The sequence below is a fragment of the Rhipicephalus microplus genome, chromosome 1, assembly GCF_043290135.1.
Source record: "Rhipicephalus microplus isolate Deutch F79 chromosome 1, USDA_Rmic, whole genome shotgun sequence".
Taxonomy (NCBI): Eukaryota; Metazoa; Arthropoda; class Arachnida; order Ixodida; family Ixodidae; genus Rhipicephalus; species Rhipicephalus microplus.
Genome location: NC_134700.1, coordinates 41,716,198 through 41,737,479, shown reverse-complemented (window position 1 = coordinate 41,737,479; position 21,282 = coordinate 41,716,198). Strand labels below are relative to the sequence as shown.

Below are 21,282 nucleotides of genomic sequence, written 5' to 3'. Positions count from 1 at the left end.
GGCGCGCTGCTCCACTCACCATGCGTTGAAAAACAAGTTGCCTAATCGTTGAAGATGCAAAAACTGTTTATGGCATTGCTCACACCTCATGATGCTGGGCTTAGACCTATATGCCTCCGAAAAGTGCACTTTGCTGGCAGTGCCACAAGCCTCGACGTGTGCGCACGATTGTAGCCTTTTTGTGACAAAAAGCGCCATATCGCACGCCCATTACAAGTTCGTCTGGGTACGCTGAACGCTTTCTTTCGTCACATTCTATTTGATGCAAAATAAACAGGTCCCCTCTTTCTCTTTTCTGTGCATCTATTGCAACTTTGTGCATCTGTTGCACATGTGTAGTGCTTGCCTTGGCGATATTATTGGGACGCCTTCTTCTCTTCTTTCAGTAATTGCTTCACCTTCTCGCATTTCGCATGATAGTTCGACTCTTGGGAGCTCAATCATCCTTTCATAATCTGGCATTGATCCATGCGATGAGCGCCGCTGTTTATTGCTTGCGTGCAAACATTTACTGCTTCTTGTTCAGTTAAAGTGTCTTGTGAAGTTGCAATATCCAGATCGGCTTCGTTGGTCTCCGCTTTTCACATTCTTTCTGTTTGGCGTAGAGGCGAAGCTCGTGGCGCAGGATATTTGCGACGCATCTATTTGCTTGAAAATAAAGTAGAAAGAATGGCCCTCGAAAATATTAGGTGCGAAGTCAGGAATAAGTTTTCTCATGTGGAACGCACGTACGTAGTCTTTATCGCGCAAGTGTATTGATGCAGACTTGTCGTTGATGATGAGGATGTCTATCGCTATATTCGTTTGTCGATCGTCATACAGCTCAGCATTGTTTGGGAATCGGAGAAAGGAAACACCGGGTGTTTTGCACGAGCGGGACTTGCAACACGGAATCAGAGGGGTCGAGCGTACGTGCCGGAACACAGTCATACACCTTCACACAGCTAACATATGTGCATGTGCGTAATGCGTGTAAAAGGTTGTGCGAGCTACCTTCTCGACTCGAGAAATCACTGTAGGCTGAACACTGATAAAGCACCGAATGAAATGCAGCCGTGGTGGGCAAATCCGACAATAAACCAAGCTACACTAGATATAAGAGGAATCTGACAACCTGAGTAGCACTAAGCTGCAAGAGAACTCTTTCAATATTTTAAACAAAAAAAGCTCTTTTTCTACAAACTTGAAGGATAGTGCAGAACTGGTTTGCACTGGATTTTTAGTTTCGGGACAAGCGGCTTGCGAGCGTAAGCAGCTGCCTACTTCTTTTGCATTCGTAATGCACGTGGATTGAAACAAAAAAGAGTGCATAGTGACCTGGGGTCTCCGGAATCAATATTTCCAGATGGTATCAACAGTTTGACAATACTCACGACCACTTTCTGTGCGTGCCGTGCTAAGGCGTTATTCCGCAGCAAAGGTCCTCTCTCTCTCTCTTTTATTTCTTTCTCGCCATACGCAGTTCAATTAGCCATTTGATATACAATACACGTGTATATGTTTACTTGCGCTCTAAGCTTCGTCGGCTGACTCTAATAGGAAAGCCGATTCTTTGCTGCATGGTAGCTATAGCAGGGCGGCTAGGCCACGGACGGAGGAGCCTTGAAATGAAGCGAATCGACTCGTTGGTGACAGTTTTAGGACTGGTTTATTCAAGATGACTAGAAAGTAAAAAGGAAAGAAAGAGGTAGAATAAAAACAAGGAAAGATCGGAGCTGGTCACACGAAGGCTACCGTAGGAATGGTGCGGGTGAAACCCCTTTCGCTTCCAGTCGGCTTTGTGATGGCGCCCTTCCTCTTGACCCCTGAGTTTGGGCGGTGAAGATCGTCTCTGGCAGCGCCTGTACGGCGGGAAGGCAGGACGAAGCCTTCCGAATTCAACAACACATACGTCCCTACTGAAAAATCCTGTACAAATAGGACCCGTATCATACGATGTTATTGGATACGGGGATTATGGGCCATATGGGGGATACAGGGATTACGGGCCATATGGGGGATACAGGGCTTATGGGGCATACAGGGGTATATGGGCCATACAGGAGTTAAGGGGTTTGTGGGTAATATAGGTGATAGGGGTCCGAGGAATTCTCCGGTCCTGCTGAAAATCATAATATAGTGCAAAAAAGAGAGAACAGTCACACAAAACCACACACCATATAATTTTAAGCAAGCATAAACTAGCCCAAAAACAAGTCCTTCCGCAGAACAACCCCGGTTACTTTGGGCAAGTAGTAAGGGTCATAAGTAATGTTTGCCTAAGCATGGTAATAAGGCTATGCCAGTTTATAAAGTGTAAAAAATATGAATATGCCACAATGGGCAATTTAATGGTGCTTCGAAAGTGCAGTTGATTAAAGGGGTGGAAGTGTTGTATGTAGTGTAGTGTCGGGACATTTGAGAAAAACAAGACAAATATTTTTGCATCCTCGAATTTATTTATATGATCAAACATTTTGCAAGGAAGTGTGTTTATCCTTCTCAGCCTGCTAGGTGCATGCATATCTGCTGGCCGATTCACAAATTTTGCAAAACCATTTGCTTAGTACTGGGCAAACACATGTAGCACTTACTAAATACTTTAGTTATTTGTTTAACTGTAAGTTAAAACATAAAGCAAAATACCATAAAGAGTACTGACACAAAATTTTGTGGCTAATATAGCCTACGACATCGATTCCCTTGAACATGCGTATATCTACAAATTGGATGAACAATTATAGCTCAGATGGCCAATTATATGAATATTAAAGTTTGCGTGCCTGAACCAGTGCTATATGCCGCATCTCGCATCATTGAATCACTGAAAGTGACCTGAAGCTGAGTCCCAACTTCCAGGTGCCACCATTGTTGCCGAGCTCAGAGTTGGCACAGCTACATTATTGACATCATAGTCGTTGTTACCTTTTGGCCACACTTGTGCTAGCAGGCTACTATTCAGTGACTGCTGTGTCCATGCCTAATGTAAACATGTGGAACGTGAGGATGCCCCAAGAAAATCTTTGCACCCAAACGAGAACGATCAACTTGACGACAACGACATTGTGCTGCATATGCAGCAGCAAAAGAATGTGAGCACATAACGCAGGCAGCACGGAAGTGCGTCAGTGTTCTGTGTGTAAGGAGGAAGAAGAACAATACGCCATAGTGGACCATCTCTTAAGCCAGAAGCGCCGAGCGGGAGCTGTTTGCCCCAGCGGCTTGATTACTGTGTCGGTTGTCACCGCCCACTTTCACTATTGATAGACCTGCTGTGCAAGTGCTTACACCTGGAAGCCCCGTTTATGTGTACCATTTAGCACACTAGCTGGCATATATTTGTTGCATTCCGTGGCTCGTGTTCTCAGAGCTGTGCCAAGATAAAACTAGTCTGTAATAAACAGACAGCAATTGTCCATCTGTCCCATGCTGCAGCAAGCAATCCGCCACATTGTGACTAATAGGCTGTCAACAATGTTAATATTGCAAGACAAAAATTTGCGTCAGTACCTCTTTAAGCAATATTCACTAGCCACAACCTCCAAATTTCTCACTGTCAGGGCCCCGTTCAGGGGCACCTGTTTGTCCTCTTGATGCACAAATACTCCAACACGGGGCTACTATGAGGCTCTTGTTCTGAAGCTGAAGGACACTCCACAGGAGCTTTGTGGCCTCCTTGCATCACGACCGCAGCCTCGCCCACTGCTCCTTCTTCTGCCTCTCAAATGAACCTGCAGGAGAAAAATGTCTCTGTGATCGTTTTTTCTGGTGTGGGAGTTAACATCGTTACACTCACTCTCAAATTATTGCTTTAAAACTTAAAACTTACTAGCACAACTACTTCAAAGAACAAAGTTTCAATAGTGAAAACTGATCCAAGAGGTTCCACAATTTTGAATTCAAACAGGTAAATAGAAGGTCTCACAGAAGAATATGCGAGGCACGTGCATGAGTTGTGATCTGTGGTCTTAGCACAGCATTTAGAAGGGCACATGTCTTTTCTACTGAGAACGAAAAATGGGGTGAAAAATGTGAAGTAAACAATAAGTAGGGGTACACAAATATTCATATTTTTGAATATCTTTTGAATAATGTTTGCTATTCGATTCAATTTGTACTGCAAATTTTGCTATTTGAACTATTATAACTTACCAGAGACAAAACAAAGTCAATGTCTGACTGATAGGGACCCTCCAAATTTTTAATATGTTTCACCTCATCACACTCGTATTACGTGAAAGCTGCCTTTCTGGCTCTGCTACGGTCACAAATGTACTGACTCTAGAAAAGGTTGATCCTAACAAGGAGATGATAGGTGTGGCAGAGACAAGGGCTTATTTATAGTGGTTTTTGACCTGAAATTTGATCAACTCTTCGGCTGCATGAAATCGTGCATATAAACACATTCGTGCATACATAAATTCAATTGTGCAGTGCCTTATTCTTTATAAGGCAACTACGAAATGCCACCTTACCAACACTTATCAATTTTGCCAAAAGGAAGACTTTCATCTCATAAGAATAAACATTGGAAGCCTCTCCAACTTTTTTATAGAATTTCACATGAAGTATTTGAAAAAAATTCTAGAAGTATACAAGAAATTTCAGAAAAATATTCAATTTGCACACACACTTCAATATTAGAATTCACTTTGGCACACATACTATAACAATAAAGTTCAAGAGAAGTGGGAAAATCAGAAATAGTTGAGCATTTTATCGGACACTTGTGCCACAGAGAATTATTCTCCTTGTTCTTCAAGCACTTTGAAGATGTTGAAGCAGGCAAAACCATATAAAGCATAGCCAATTAAGGGCACACTTGCACCAGAGAGAGCTTTTCCTCCTGTTTTTCAAATGCCTTGACGGTAACATTTAATGTCCAGCAATTTAAGGGCCCCGGTCATCTACTGTCATCACTTAAATCGTTTTCAAATTGTTCTTATAAAGTGTAGCAGATGGCAGATATACAGGAATTAGGCATACTAAAATGGGCATTTCTTTCACAAATTCAGTATAGTATACACAACACTCTCCATGAAGCAATTTAAGTCGCCCAGCAACCCTTTTCGGGCATGGTCAGAAAATGCTGCCGAGGGTAGTCGAGGCACCTGAGAGCATGTGAGACAGACATAATAGGGCAACACGCAGCTTGTTATTCATAATTTATTATCAGTCACCTGAAAAACGCTGTTTCTCCTGAACAAATAAGGCTCCGAATTCAACTGACTGCGCTTCAAGTGCAATGTGTACAACCGAAACCGGAGGCTGCCACATGCCCCTGCACCTGTTCGTGATTACACTGAAAAGAAGCCCCATGTTTGAAGAAAAAAAAGGGGGGGGGATAAAAATAAAAGAGCTCAAGTTTAGAACGCACGTTGATAAAAAGGCATAGCTTCTTGTCCCCCAGTCATCCCCTCCCGCGTGGCTTTGAGTGAGCTCACTCGAACGAAAGGTAAAAGAAAGTACGTAAAGCATGTGACGAATTCCTGTAGCTCCGCTAGTACTTCGCAGATTGCAAAATTTTTTCCAACAGTCGATTTGGGATGAATAAGTTTCTCTAATGAAGACATTTGATGATTACTTGGAAAGGCTTTTCAGGGCTTCTTCATTACAAGGCAATGCGAACATGTGCCTGTAACATGAAGGTAGGAACTCTTCAACCTGATATGGTTTTGTTATGGCACAACGTAGTCATCACAATTCCAGCTTCCAGTTTTAAATTTAGTCGACCTGTTCCAAAACTTTACCCACTGTACAAACCACACCTTTAAATCAGTAAACTATTCAAAAATGAAGAAAATGCAATTATTATGTGAGCAAATACAGTACATGGATATAAAAAAGATAAGTGCAAGCAGCAGGAGTGTAAATGGCATGCATGAGGAATGTCGTGGAACTGGTAGAGATTAGTATTAATGCATCAACAGCAAACAAAACAAAAATTTTCAAAAAAAAAGCACAGCTGCCTACTTTGTTGTTTATGAGGACCAGAACTGTAAGCGGCAGTCCCATCACTGGGTGCTGCCCCTCGAAAAGCAAAAAAAATTTATAATTAAGTCAGCTATAAAATAAGGTGATTCCACACAAGCATGCAACCACAGCTGACACAAATGAGCACTTAAACAGCATTAAAAAAGAAGCGCCCAAGCACAGCCCCTAATGAGCCCTTTGCAGCTACACGAGCTATCAATAGCTGTTTCTCTGAAGCATGCATGCTCCTGCACCCTCCTCTGAAAGAAGGCACCGCGCAATAGCCAGCATGCTTCACACCAAATGCTGGTGCAAAAGCCCCCCGAAAAAATGAGAACTCAGGACACAATGTCATGTGGAAGCCGCTACAGTGCTATGAGAAAAGCATGCAAGAAACTTATTCATTTCAAGCCTTTGCCTTTATTTTGCTATGCATGGATGAGTCATGTCAATATTCCTCGAACCAGGGTGCAAATGGCAACTATTGGCACCCTTGTTCAAGAATTATAGCAATTGAGAATCGATATTAGCAGTTACCTCTTTTGGATTCAATCTCACTTAACTCTACAAAACAAAACGCTGGTTAAAGCAAATGTGAGTGCTCCCAAGAGTGAAGGGTTTTTGTGTTGTTAGTGACTAATGACGAAGTCTGGTGAGTCAACTTACGAGTCCATTAAAATATGATTATCTTTTTCACCTATAGTTTCAGTGCTCCATAAAAGCAATATATTGCATAATAGGTGCTCCAGCTGGCACCTTGCAGTGTCTCGTGGCAGTGCAGCGGCCTCCCTCCACATGGATTTGCGCCTTGAGCTCTCAATTTTCACAGCTCACACATATCTCAATGCACAAGCATTTGTGCACCGACTCAATATTTATAGCTGAGAGGCCAGAACTACAAGTAGGGGGGGGGGGGAGTCGAGGTTCTTTGACATGCCCTCCTGTGAATTTCTTCCCGGGACATTCTCATAAAGTATCTGAGGTGCCATCTCTTTGAATAGAGATTACCTTACTGGGTCGCAGTCACTATATAAAGGTCTGAGATTAAAAGGTTGTAACTGCAGCACCAATTATGCAACACATTACTGTTAAGGAGCATTGAAACCATGTGTGGAAAAGATCATCAACTGGAGCACCAATTATACAACATATTGCTATTAAGGAGCATTGAAACCATGTGTGGAAAAGATCATCATATTTTAACGGGCTCGGAAGTCGACTCACCAGACTTGTCAGACTTGCATTGAGCCGCGAGTCTGAGTCAATGCGAGTCTGAGTCTACTAGTAAGGCTTAAGGAAAAAATATATTTTATGAGTGAGTGTGAATGATTCGCAGATTTCTTTTTAACCTATGCAGGGTGCTGCTCAATATAAGCACGCAGAGACAGGGTAAATGCAGAAGTGGTTCAGTTGGTAAGGCAATGTGTTATGATATAGAAGAGTTCTTCGGTTGTCCAGAGAAGTGTTACATTATTAAGTAGTACCATCGGTCATCTTACATCACTGCCGAGAAAAACACTGGCCATAAAAAATTTGAAACAATGCAGTGTGATGTTTTGCATACCAAACAGCTTCTAATAGCACCTTATTAGGGCATCAGTCAGTCAGTCTATGATGAAGGTTTTATAGATGATGCTGTGCAGTCATTGAAGAGGTGTTTTGAAAGAGAGTCTCACACAGTGACACTGAGGAGTAACAAGTATTCACCGACTGCAGCAGGGGAGGCCCTGGTCAATACTGCAGTCTACATGGAGGGACTAGTCGGGCTGGTGACGGAATCATTGCTTGAAGCATTGAATAATCTGGAGTGCCTGAGTTTCATGCTTGTGATGAGCAATACTTGATTGTTTCACAATCATTGTTAAACCCATTTGAGTTGTCCAGTGATTTAACTAGCCATTCATTTAGAATAAAATATTGCAATGGCAATTATATGGACACTTTCAACAGCTGCTACCATTGAACATAAGGGCGCAGTTACGAGTGCTGGTGCGTGCTATTTGGATAAATATTACTACACGGCTTGTTTACGTGGTGTGCTTTCAGCACTTTCTATTCGTTGAGACTACCGACAGCACAAAAACCCACTCACTCTCAGAAGCACTGACATTGACTTTAACCAGTGTTTCGTTTTGTGAAATTGAATCTGAAGAGTTAAGTGGTAATCTTTCTATAGCATTCCCATTTGCTCCTATTTCCTTCATTGCTTCATGCTTGTAACAAAACTCTGAGCTCAGACTTTATCTTTGGACCCCAACCGGCATTTGCTGGCATGCTTAAACAGGGGTGCAACAGCCAAAATACCATTTAGAGCAATTTTTGGAGCAGCAAAATGTTACTTTTGGAGCACTAAATTCCAAGTTCGGAGATGGTTATGGAAAAAAAGAACATGCATTTTTATCATGACATAGCGAATTTGGAGCACTATAAAAAAGGCGGCTTACATTTAGAGAAAAACATGTATAAACAACTCAACATAACCTAAATTATGTAGTGTGAGCATAGTATTTACTACTACTTCAATGAAGGTAGTATTTTGAACCACCTCTCTAAGGAACCCATGATAAAGTCCATATTAGCATTTACTGCACCTGTTAAATCAATTGACAAACTCTGAGAATTTCAATATCAATCTGCCGATATTGTGAGCTTGAAATTTGGAAGATTAGTAAAAACGAGAACTAGAGGTGGTAAAAAAAAATTGGCGCACAATTTAGTTTATTTCTGTAGAGAAGCATAAATGTCACACACTGCTTCAAATGATTTCCAGTAGCTTATTTACACGTCGGTAACTATACTGGTACTCAGAATTTAACGGTGTACAAACGCATGAGTAACTGAGCAAAATGTGAGGTGTCCCAGTATCGCGAACAGCCCCTTGTAAATCTCAACACGCTTTTTTGCGGGCACCGGTCTAGCGCGGCAAAGGTGACTCAAGCAGCTTTAGAACCAAAGACAACAAGTTTGCTAACCACTCACCACCCCCTTCCAACCCACCCTTTTCAGCATGGGGCTATGTGCCGCTTCGGCTACCTTGCAAGACGAGTTTGACCAGATAAAGTAACAACGGCGTACGCCTGTTGCCCCGGCGACGGTACTAGATATCTATCGCCAAGACCGTGGCAAGGACTCAGCTTCCAGCCAAAATTTGTTATGTGCCACTGCTAAGGTAATCAACGCCGGCATTTGCAGCACGTCGAGCTTGTTCGAGCCTTAATAAGCCATAGCCGCGTTTCTGGCAAGAGAACTTACATTTTCCGCGAAGGGTTGGAGGCTACACCAACACATCTTTGTTTTAAAGTTCTGCCGTCCCGCCGATACGTATCTGTTGTGGTCAGCGGACCGATAGGCATGCAGTGTTGTTACTTTATCTGGTCGATCACGTCTCACGAGCATAGGGTGGGTGGCTAGATTATTTTAGGTATATTCTAGGCACTTTACTTCGGGTCTGCGCGCTTTGACTGATGGCGCAAAGCTGCAGGTGGCCGACATGGCCTGCACTGCTCACCGCAATTAGTACACCTGAAAAAAAAAATTGAGGCTGGCTGGGCATTTTGGCGCAGCGTGGTGCAATTTTAACAATTTCACGGGTTTGGCGCAGCTCGGTGCAACAATCGGGAATTGTATCAAATTGGCGCGATTGGCGCAGCTGTTGCACCCCTGCTAAAAGGACCTGATGTTAAACTGTTCAAGCTTTAGCAGTGCATTTTGGGGGCTGTTAAGTCAGCCATTGGAGTCTACCCGGTTACTGCCTCCAATTAAGGGGTAGCAACAATAACTTTTCTGCACCATGTATCTACTTTTCCATTACTGAATAAGACAGCTCTGCGGGTGTATGTAAACACTGCCTTATTTCAGAGCACTGTGTCGATTACAGAAGACCGGCAAGTCCCAGACTTCCACGTATTTTTTACCCTATTGTAATCATTTTTAAGCATGTAATAATGATAGCAACCAGAAGTTTATACTAATTTGATCAGAGCCTTGTGTTCTATTCACCGAACCAAAGAATGGTTTATTTTATTTAAAAAATTGCATTTTTTGCTCCTGTACATGATTTTGGACATTTTGCACACTTTCTTTTAGATCAAATGAAAGTTATTCTAAAAGATCAAGTTCAGTTCAGTACACCACCATGTGTTGCTTGAGTATGTGCACAAACAATCAGCATGACATCTTTTGCCATTTCAAAATTATCATACTGACATAACGAAAAATGGCATTTCGAGAAGATGGAGCTCTACTTATGCAATGAAAATTGCAGTTTTTTCTGTGCTGACCTATTTTATTAGTGTGCCACCTTATCTATTTCACTGTGTCTGAGTTCGGTAAATGCGAAAACATTACTAGTTGGACAGCTTTTTCTTTTCGCTAAAGAATGCTAAACTTCATGCTTTTCGTCAATTTACAAAGAAAATAAGCTACAAATGCTACAAAAGCTACAATAAGCTACAAAAGGGCCATTTACTTTCAGGTCGCTTGTTTCAGTTGATTAAAAAAAGATACGCAGGATGAGGACAATACTGTAATATCTCAAGCAAGCGCCCCCAACCAAGCTAGTTCCATCCTCTCTCTTTCAAGATATTCAAAACATGCATGAACAACTGAGCAAGCACTCCCCCCCCCCCCCCCCCCGCCTTCCTGCCATTTCTGCAGTTTCCTTCACTTTCTTTATTTAGAAGCGCAACGAGGTTGCAGAATCATAGTGAATTCATGCATATTTATTAAAGTGTATCAGTTTCGTTGGAAGCACTTGCGACTTTTTCACCACAATCTTGATTTTTGATGCAAGACCGAGCAAGAACCCCCCCCCCCCTCCGATTCTCATCACCTTCACCATAGTGGGAGCACTTGCTCAGGATTGCACGGTACATGAAAAACGTGGAAAAAGAATCTGCTTTCATATCAAGCAAACAATAAAAAGTACTTTATTCTAATTTTTGCTTGCCCTGCTTTCTTCATACACAGAATTATTAACATAACCCTTACAAATATTATTCAGTTCTGCACACCATTTCGCAATAGAATATGCTGCCCGCTGATATTGTGAACTCCTCTTCTGTCAAATTTATGAACAGAATTCAGAACTTATATGAACACCTTGCTTACTGTACAATGTGCATATTTATTGCTCTTACTTGCTTTGTACATAAGGTCTATTTATTTTCCTCACATTTTTGTGTATTCAAGTTCAACCCATTCCTGCATGGGCCTGAGAAGAGGCCTGCAGTATTGCAAAATAAAATAGGAATAAGCTACTTTGAAATTCAGATAAACTTGGTTCCCTACACTGACAGACACACGTAGGTTCAACCCTGTTCAAGAAGCATGAAGTTGGCAGACTTGTCAATTAATCTGCCCATTGAAAACATCAATGCTACTGAAAGCTAAATTTCTTAACAGTACACACTTGCCTGATAGCTTCCTTTGGAAGCATATGAAGCCCTGTCAAGGTGAGGCATCATTGGGAAGGACTGTGGTAGCGGCTCAGAAAGTGTAATACTGGTTGTGATGCAGCAATGGCTGAAGTGAAATATAGGCCGTGGTGGTGGTAACAGCAGCTGCAGTGTTTGTGCCGAAGGATCCTGACCTGGAGGATATGACTGAAACCTAAAGGGTGACAGATAATAGGTATTAAGAAATCATGAAAAAGAATGTTCACTACATTATAGAAATTTGCAACTCAGAGTGATGGACAGCTGAGCGTGTTGGTAGAGATTTATGAAGGACTTCTGTGAACATAATAAGCGAGAAGCGTAGCATGTAACGGGTGTGTCGCGGGTAGTCCTTACATTCACAACATAGCTCAGGGGCTAAAGAAAGTGATAAATAGACACAACATCAATGCATTATGGCCACCAATAGACTAGGTACTAGGCGAGATATAATGTCATGCTGAAAAACAATGAGAGGGGACAAGAAGCTGGACTCACATTTGTTTCGTAAACACACCAAAAGTTTTGTTGATTACCATACAGGCGTAAAGTAAAATGTTCCTTTTAGCTTCGGCCATACCTACATAGGGCAGATGGGCCAGTGTTAACTATAGATGAATGAAAAAAAAAGAGAGCGCGAACTACAGGCTCACCAAAAATTCTATCTTTAAATTGTCGAAGGTGTGTTGAAAGCACAGGCCGACCAAAAAAAAAATGTGAAGCTCACTCAATCACAAAATGAATTTGCACATTTGGCTCATTCAGATTCTCATTTATGGCCCAATCCAAGTTTGAGTCACTCGGCTTGTGAGGGAGTTTGCCGACCTATGGCTGAGAGGGGTTCTGAAGTCTGCCATTCCTTTCCTCCAAAGCCTCTATTTGTTGCTCAATCCACTCGTTCCATTGTAAAAATTTTCTGGAGGAGGCTGAATCAAACAAGCTTCTAATTGCCAGAGCCATCTTACAGGGCTCTTTTTCTTTCTTGAATTACTGCCTTCTGCGACTTTTTTTTTTGGAGGGGTGGGGTGGTCTTGGGAGTGTATATATAAACCCAAAATATTACCACTCAGTAGAGATGCTCTAAATGCCAAAAAATTCACAGTAAGCACTCCTAACAGAGCAAGCACCTCCCTACTTTCTTCAAGAGGTGCTAAATAAGTAGCCTCTTCTCCTTTACCACCATCTTCACTGTTTCTATTTGCCGAGTGAATGCGAAATAAAGCCGTGTATGCATGGGCATTCAAGAAAGTGCTTAAGTAGATGCACAGATGTGCATTTTTAATTCTCAGTGATTCTTCCACTTCCATGTTAAATATTGACCGATGACTGAGCAAGGGCCTACTCTTCAAACCTTGTCGAATTATCATTCACTCTCCAGGAGCACTTGCTGAGAATTTTTCGATAAACACAACATACTACGAAGTCTGTACTTTCCAGTAACACGTACCTAAAAACTAGAGTGGCAGTAACTACTTTACTAAGTCATATATTACTTCATAGGTAGCCGTGAATATTCACCTGAATATTATACTGTCTGCTGTGTTGCTGACCGCCACAGCTGTATGTGCTCCTTAATTTATAACTATGCAATAGTTGCACATCATATTTGCAGACTGATGTTTATGCAGTGATTTAGCCACATGAATTTATGCAAATCATTACAAAATTAACTGCTTCATGAACGTAACAAACATACAGTCAGCATGACTATAACTTGAGAAGCTTGCTTTGGCATGTTGACACTCCAGAGGTACATTTCAGCTCATAAAATACAATGCCTATATTTTTCAAAGTCAAAATGGCCCCCGAATAAAAAGCAATTAAAATTTCATGATGCAACACATATGTGTTGTACGATTTCTTTAGTGTGCCCGTCTATCTTATGAGGTCCCAGCTTTCAGTTTTTTACGCAAAGCACCCATGTAAGCATGCCTCGGATAAGTGTGAAGTGTGTGCTAGAATTCAATTTCAGGGTTCTGAGCAGTGCAGTGCAGCGGAAATTCATCGAATATTGAGAAATGTGTACAGCACCACTTTCAATACATAACAGCAAGGCACTACAATAGTGTAGGAAATTAGAAGCATGATGCACAATATTTACAATGCAGACTGACTGGGAATGAAGCAAGTGTAAAACAATGATTTTGTTGACTGAACGGATCAGATAATTCGGGAAAATCATTGGGTCAGAATTTTTGGGCTGAGTAATTCATTTCCCAAAATATTGCAGTCAACTCAATACAGCACACATGGTATACCATGGTTGGACACAGAGTGAGACTCTAGTGCTGCAAACTGCGTGCAGTCAGTTCCTAAAATGCTGACTGGTCATGAAAACAAAATGATAAACGGGTGCCATTTTGACATTTCTCTGGCACTACCATGATCTACTCCAGAACTGAAGGTGCAATACAAACAGTGAAAGCATTCCGATGAGCGCAAAAAAATTCAAGTGAACCTTCTTCAAGAAGAAGTGCATGGCTGCTGTGTTTGGGGAAATAAATGGTGGTGTTTCCTTGATAAAATAGGTGAGGCATAAACCCACAAAGGCTCATGAGATTTGCCATCTGCATCGGCTCCTAGTTAAAGATATCCGTGGCACGCTGTTTCGCTGGCCGCGCTTTTGGAGACGTAGACAGGGCTTTTCTTTCAATTGTGTTGCAATCTAGTAATTTGCACCATCATAGTCGGCTGTGCAGATGTCGAAAATAGTGCCGAATGGGAAAAAATGTTCAGATTTCCTTGGAACAAAGAAATAAAATTGAAGTGGATTTTGTGGAGAGATATGGTGAGTGGTATAGCCTTTGGATGCCTAGCGTAAGGTGAGTAATATTTATCGACAATCCTGCATGGATGGTTTCGTTTGACACATTCGGTATTTATGTACAGGCGCTCCAAGAAAAGATCCATAGCAGGTTGACTACGTGCCATCAACATATTGGCACGTCGAAAGAGAATCTAAGGCGCCAAGACTGAAGTACAAAAGTCATTTGGATGTGTAGTTTTCATCATCACAACCACAATCACTATCTACACAGCTACGACAAGCATACGGCATTTGCTTTAAAATGCACGGCCGCTATGCAACGTGCAGCCAGCTCTGAGCATGATACAGAAAATAGCAAGACAGAGCAGCCAACAGCCACACGATATCATGCCAGGGGTGACACCGTGGTATCCACGGCACCAATTGCAGTGATGTATACACAATTAGTAGTGGTTAAGAAGGCGACGACTTCGCACCAGTTGGAAAAAATGATGTGTCAGTAATGCTATGTAGACAAGAAAGGGCGCTCCACTATCCTATTTATAGAACAGGTATACAATGTGTTGCTAGTGATTTCAACTGTTCCTCAAAGGATTCATTCCGTAGTAGTCAATTTATTCATACCTGATCTGGTGCACATGCGAGCAGGACAGGTAACAAGCCTTAACAAACACGGTGCCTGACTATGAGGTGAGCATTGCCTATACCAGCTTGTTCACTAAAACGATGTAATGCCGAAACGCCTAAGAAGCTCAACTTTACTAAATAAAAGTCGCTGTCATTCATGCACATTTGAACATTTTACCAGGCCGTCACCGCTGAACACGTAGTTTTAGTAACATATGATACTCACTGCACATGATGAACGTTGATACAAGATACTATATATCCAACAATCTGAGACAGCGACAGTGTTTCAATTGCAAATGCAAAAACAGCTGAGCGCCCTCACTGAAGCAAACACGTAAAAATAAGCACATTAGTCGGTGATGTGCATTAATAGCAAGTGTAAAATTAGTTCAAAGACGTGACAACCAAGGCCACGCCACTTAAAAGAAAACACATAATTGTGATAGCACATACAGTCAGTTGTTTGCCACTTCAAATGAAAATATTATTTGGCAATCACAGCACATGCTTCTCTTTTGTGGTCAGTCGTAGGTGCAGCCGTGCTATTGTGTGCTAGAAATTTGCAGCATATGCGTTGGGTTACCATGAAGAAAGCGAGTGACATGGATAAACGCCAATACTCAAGGAGGGATGCAGCACACGGAGAGCCATTGAAATGGTAGCTGGTGCAGACTGCATGCATCCCATGAGCCTTTGCAAGTTTATGCCTCACTAATTCATGGGACATGGCATGACCCTCACTGCAGTATTGTAGGTCTAACTCTCAAATGTCTACAGAGTGCAATTAGGAATAAGCAAAGAGAGATGTCATAAGTGACACTGTCTTTTTTTTTTCATGACAACATGGGGCCACAGAGGAAGCAGCGGGAAGTTCAGTCGCCCAACGCCCTACAGACCTAACTTAGCTATCTCTGATTGCCATATTTTTGCTAACATGAAATGCTGGCTAGGAGGCCTGTGCTTCCACCCAGTCCTGTTCTTCGCTCTGCTGCTTGATGCAGACTCGCTTACTGAACTTCTAGGCGGAGAGTAAAGGAAGTTGCAAGGCAGACAGTTCTGATGAAGCCCTTGATCAACATTTGTTGGGCTGAATACTAAATCACTGAGAATCTTACATTACTAAGTCAAAAGTGTAGTTGCTAAGTATTAGTGCTGTTCTTTTTCTTTGTAAGAATCATCCTGGCAAAACTGACCTATTTACGTGTGGTGCCAGTATTGTTATTAATTATTTCTGTACCATTCTCCTTTCTTGTAATTCCACTGCAGCTTGGGCTATGCTAGGCTGCAGTATTGTGAATAAACAAATTAATGAGTTGGTGCTACACACTGACAAATGTCTGAATCAAAATGGCAAATATGTACAGATGTAGCTGGTATATGTACCTAAACGTTTCAAATGAAGCAGTCTTCATTTTCGCTCTGGTTACTACTTCACGACCGAACAGAACTTGAAAAAAAAAATGCAACATAGAATGAGTGGCCCTTGCCTAGCCAATTAGCACAAATGTACTTGAATGAGCGACTATTGTATAGACGTGCGGCTTGTGAAAGCAACCAGGACATTGGAAGTTAGCATTTTGTATATGTTGTTAAAATCAGTTTTACTATTAAACCACATTTACCTTCCAAGTTCTGACGTTCTTTTCACAGTCACTCTGGTAGAAACGATTGTGTTGCACGGCGAGTCGTTTTTTTCTCCATCTGCACGAGGTGAGTAGAAATACTTTAATCAAAGAACACATAAAGTTGGAGAGCAGGCTACTATAAATAACCACACAGAAATGAAAACGTAGAATGTGTGACTATTACATGCGAACAATAAATAAATGCAATGTAGTGCAGGTTGGCCATCAGGAATAGCGACGTCGACTTGTTCATATATTAATAACTCTACCGGTGTCACACCGGACGTTTCCAGCGCCATCAGGGCCGACCCGAATGTGGTTTTTGATCGCGATCAACAGTGCCAGTTACAACTTATGTCACTGTGCAGCCGCACATAATACATTTTAATCCAGATCAGTCATGATTGCGATCGAAAGATCCCATGGGACACGAGTGTGCGGTATCAGGTGCAGCATTCCAACATACACAACACACACGGATAAAATGTGCCACATAAAAAATAAAACACACACGCACTCAAACATGTTTTCGTTGTGCCTTCCTTTGTTCGCCTAAACGCACGCCAGCGAAAACGTCATGGAAAATAAAACGACACTCACCTCAAAGAAGGTGGACATCCCTGTAATAGCAGCTCTTCTTGATGTCCTTACCCGGCTCACTTTGTCGATAAAGGCCTTTTTTGCAATATCGGCAACGCTCAGCGGAATGAAGCATTTCTCGAGGTTGTCCACAACGGCGCGGTAACCGTCTTCGCAAACGACGAACGTGACTTTTGGTGCACCCCGCATTTCAAATGACTCTTCACGGTTTTACTGAACCACATCTGTTTCACACCTGCCGCACAGTTCAATGAGGCATAGAGGCTGCACACAGGAAACGTTTAAACCCGGTAGCACAAGACAAGCAACAAACCCCATCGCACAACTTGCAAGCGCCATATTGACGACGAATGACTCCAAAATGGGCTTGTCTTGGCCGCTTGTGGTTAACCGACTCTCCTGAAGTTACAATGAAAAAAAAACTTGAGGCGAGAAAGAAAAAACTCGTTGACACAATTTCAAATCCATAAATTCACGTTTTTTCGCGCGCATAAAAAAGCGTGCAGTAAGTTTGATTGGTCTCATTAGTTTTTTTTTTTCATGCAACCAAAAATTTGTATTTTGGCTTCCGTAGTGCGGCTGTCAGCTGGTGTTGACTTATGGCTCGTAAACATCCGGTCGCGCAAAATTGCAAATGGCAGTTAAGCATTCTGCAATGATCCCGTTGATTCTCATCGACGCAGTAACAAACTGGACCTACCTACAGCGGAGAGCATGTGAAAAAAAAAAAAAAAAGCTTTTTTGAACTTCACTAAGCTTCCCAGCGGATTATTGTTCAGCAGCATGCCGTGACGGCATACGTTAACTGGCGTACATAAGCATACATAATCGCCGAAAGAACGCCACCAGTACACACAGCTTCGAGGAGACCAACAGAAAAAAAAAACACATCAAAGATAAAATTCATCCGTGTTATTCTAGATTAACGACGAAAGCATAAAGCGCAGACACGCGAGATGTTGACTATTTTTTGTTCAATACACAGGGTAATGGTAGAGATATTCTCGTCTGGGCCCCGTAATTAATGTGTGGTGTTTAGAATTTTTTCACGAGCCGTAAGTGTTACATAGATGAGTATTCAGCTGACCTTACTGTATCTGTAAGCATTAATATATTCTTTATCTTGTATATGCATATGCCAGAATTCAGCGTAAGTAATAGTATAAAAACAGCTGAGCTGTGGAGAAGAATTATCTTTGGCTAAGTTGTAAATTATGCGTAAAGCTCTGTTTTGAATAACGTGGAGCTTCTTTAAAGTGCTGCTAGTAGGAAGAACAATTAAAACGTGAGACAGCTAAACGCACGAGACTGGCCTGCACATCCCTCAGCAACATTTATGGTAACCAAACACCTAGAGTTTTACATGGCTGGCACAATTTTTATGTTTCTAGAGCTGCAAGTCAGTGATTCCTGTCATAGCACATGCTTTACCCCGTGGCAAAAAGTGATCCCTCTCGTATTAGCCACAACAATTTTTAGTGCACTTTTTCCAGTCACGCTTCATTTTTACTAACCGAAAATTCTACGAAGATTACGATATTACTTGACGCAAATTCTACGCGCAGCTTCTTGTTGAAGCAAAGCTAACTGCAGCCACATGCACTCCGCAGTTGTAGAAACATAACATTAATTTGCTACATGTTGCCACTAAAACTGCCAGTGCTCAAGCTTCACGCACAACACTATGTGCGTTCAAGGAGCTGCGAACTAAGTGGAACGCCTACAGCCACTTTACGACAATCGAAGCCTGCCGCACTGCATGTGCACAAACTTCACCCATAAGCAACGAAAGCGAGGGGTGGGGAGACAGCCTGCGTGACTAAGGAAGAAAACGAGGCTGCAGTCGCTCTTGATATCTACAGACTCCGCGCTTACTCTCTCGTCTTCGATCTATCTGTTACGCCTCCAACGCAGACAGCGAAGCCACATGACCCAGGAGCACACGCATTGAGATCAGCTCTCACACACAACTGTATGATCGGTGCCATAAGTGCATGGTCATCGGCAGGATTCTCTCTTTAGGGGTGCAAATGGCTGGTGTAGGGCGAAAGCACTGCCATAGCTTGGGTGGGTGCAAGTGCTAGTGAGGCTTGCGGGGGACAACTACCCCATTTTTTCCCCCTTACTGACGCCCATGCATAAGTGTGCAAAACAAAATGAGTAATAGATACTGACAATCTTGTTAATAATAAGTTAAACAGGAAACAAACAGTATGCTTCTCTATGTGACTCCTAGCTGGCGTAGGATCCAGTGTTTCTCCTGAGTGCTAATCAATATTAACATGCTGAAGTCGAAGCGACGCACAAGAATTCACAAGTTATAAGACTCGATTGCCATCATAATACGGAAATACAAGCTTGACAGAAAGTATTTCTTGGTTTTCTTATATAGGTGTAAGACTTCCTTAAAGTAAATAAAGAGGGCTAACACTAGACACTTCAATTCTTTGAAGAATGAATTCTCTCTGCAGTTACAGTACACCAACGTTTTTTTTTAACCATGCTTGCATGGCACTGCAAGATTACGTCCCTCAATAAAATGAGAGAGATGTCTTCAAATGACGTTTTCTAGGCCTTTAAAGAAAACTCAAAATGGGCAAGCAGAAAATGCACAAGTTTGTGTCCCACAATTACTCAGATAACACATTTCAAACAATGCACATTCATGCACCACATCATTCGAACTGAACAGCTAATGGTCACAATACTCTTGACTTGCAAACAAGAGTGGCTCAAGTTGTTGTTTTCAGCTTACATGCATTGCTTTAAATGGTTTATGAGTGTGTTTGGTGGCACAAGCTTTCTTCTTCCTGATACTTCGCTGGGCTATCTCAGAGAAGGCGCACAATAGCAAATAATTCTCCATGCTTTGTTTTGTGCACTTCCATCTGAACCATTGAATACGGCTTGTTGCACGCTTTCGTGTACAGCATCATCCTCAATGGATAGCTATTTGTAACGATACTCATGTCACAGCACATGAGCATCTTGTGCACAAAGCAAAGCATGGAGCATTATTTGCTATTGTGCACCTTCTCTGTGATAGCACAGCCACGTATCAGGAACAAAAAAGTTTGTGCCACTAAACACTCTTGTCAACTATTTTAAGCAATGAGTGGAAGCTCAAAACAACAACTTGAGTCACTCTTGTTTGCAAGACGTAAGTACCGTGACCATTAGCTGTTCAGTTGGAATGATGCGGTACATGAATCTGTACAACAAGCTGTTTTCAAGGGTTCAGATAGAAGCACACAAAACAAAGTGTGGAAAATTATTTCCTCTTGTCCACCTTCTCAGTGATAAACACAGCCATGTATCATAGAGAAGAATACTTGTGCCACAATAACATTCTCATCAACCATTTAAAGCAATACGTGGAAACTCAAAATGAAAAATTGAGCCCCTTTTGTTTGCAAGACATGAGTACCGTTGCAAATAGCTGTCCAATCGGCATGATGCTGTACATGCAAGCATACAACAAGCCATTTTGAAAGGTTCAGATAGAAGCGCACAAAACAAAGCGTGGAGAATTATTTCCTCGTGTCCACCTTGTGAGTGATAAACACAGCCAAGTATCACAGACAAGCATTCTTGTGCCACAAAAACACTCTCATGAACCATTTAAAGCAATACGTGGAAACTCAAAATGAAAAATTGAGCCCATTTTGTTTGCAAGACATGAGTACCGTTGCAAATAGCTGTCCAATCGGCATGATGCTGTACATGCAAGCATACAACAAGCCGTTTTAAAAGGTTCAGATAGAAGCGCACAAAACAAAGCATGGAGAATTATTTCCCCGTGTCCACCTTGTGAGTGACAAACACAGCCAAGTATCCCATACAAGCATTCTTGTGCCACAAAAACACTCTCATAAACCATTTAAAGCAATACATGGAAACTCAAAATGAAAAATTGAGCCCATTTTGTTTGCAAGACATGAGTACCGTTGCAAATAGCTGTCCAATCGGCATGATGCTGTACATGCAAGCATACAACAAGCCGTTTTGAAAGGTTCAGATAGAAGCGCACAAAACAAAGCGTGGAGAATTATTTCCTCTTGTCCACCTTCTGAGTGATAAACACTGCCAAGTATCACAGACAAAAATTCTTGTGCCACAATAACATTCTCATCAACCATTTAAAGCAATACGTGGAAACTCAAAATGAAAAATTGAGCCCCTTTTGTTTGCAAGACAGGAGTACCGTTGCAAATAGCTGTCCAATCGGCATGATGCTGTATATGCAAGCATACAACAAGCCGTTTTGAAAGGT

At 41.9% G+C, this 21,282-nt stretch overlaps 1 long non-coding RNA gene across 1 annotated transcript in view; it reads right to left on the bottom strand.

Moving 5' to 3' along the window:
- The window catches only part of LOC142817690 (uncharacterized), a 156,736-nt gene extending 139,396 nt beyond the window's left edge, over nt 1-17,340 (bottom strand). Inside the window, exons 1-4 of the long non-coding RNA XR_012895314.1 lie at nt 17,010-17,340; nt 16,407-16,485; nt 11,367-11,562; nt 1,892-3,710 (exon numbers count right to left, since the gene is read on the bottom strand). This is a non-coding gene — a long non-coding RNA (uncharacterized LOC142817690). The remainder of the gene's footprint in view (nt 1-1,891; nt 3,711-11,366; nt 11,563-16,406; nt 16,486-17,009) is intronic.
- Between the last annotated feature and the right edge of the window lie 3,942 nt (nt 17,341-21,282).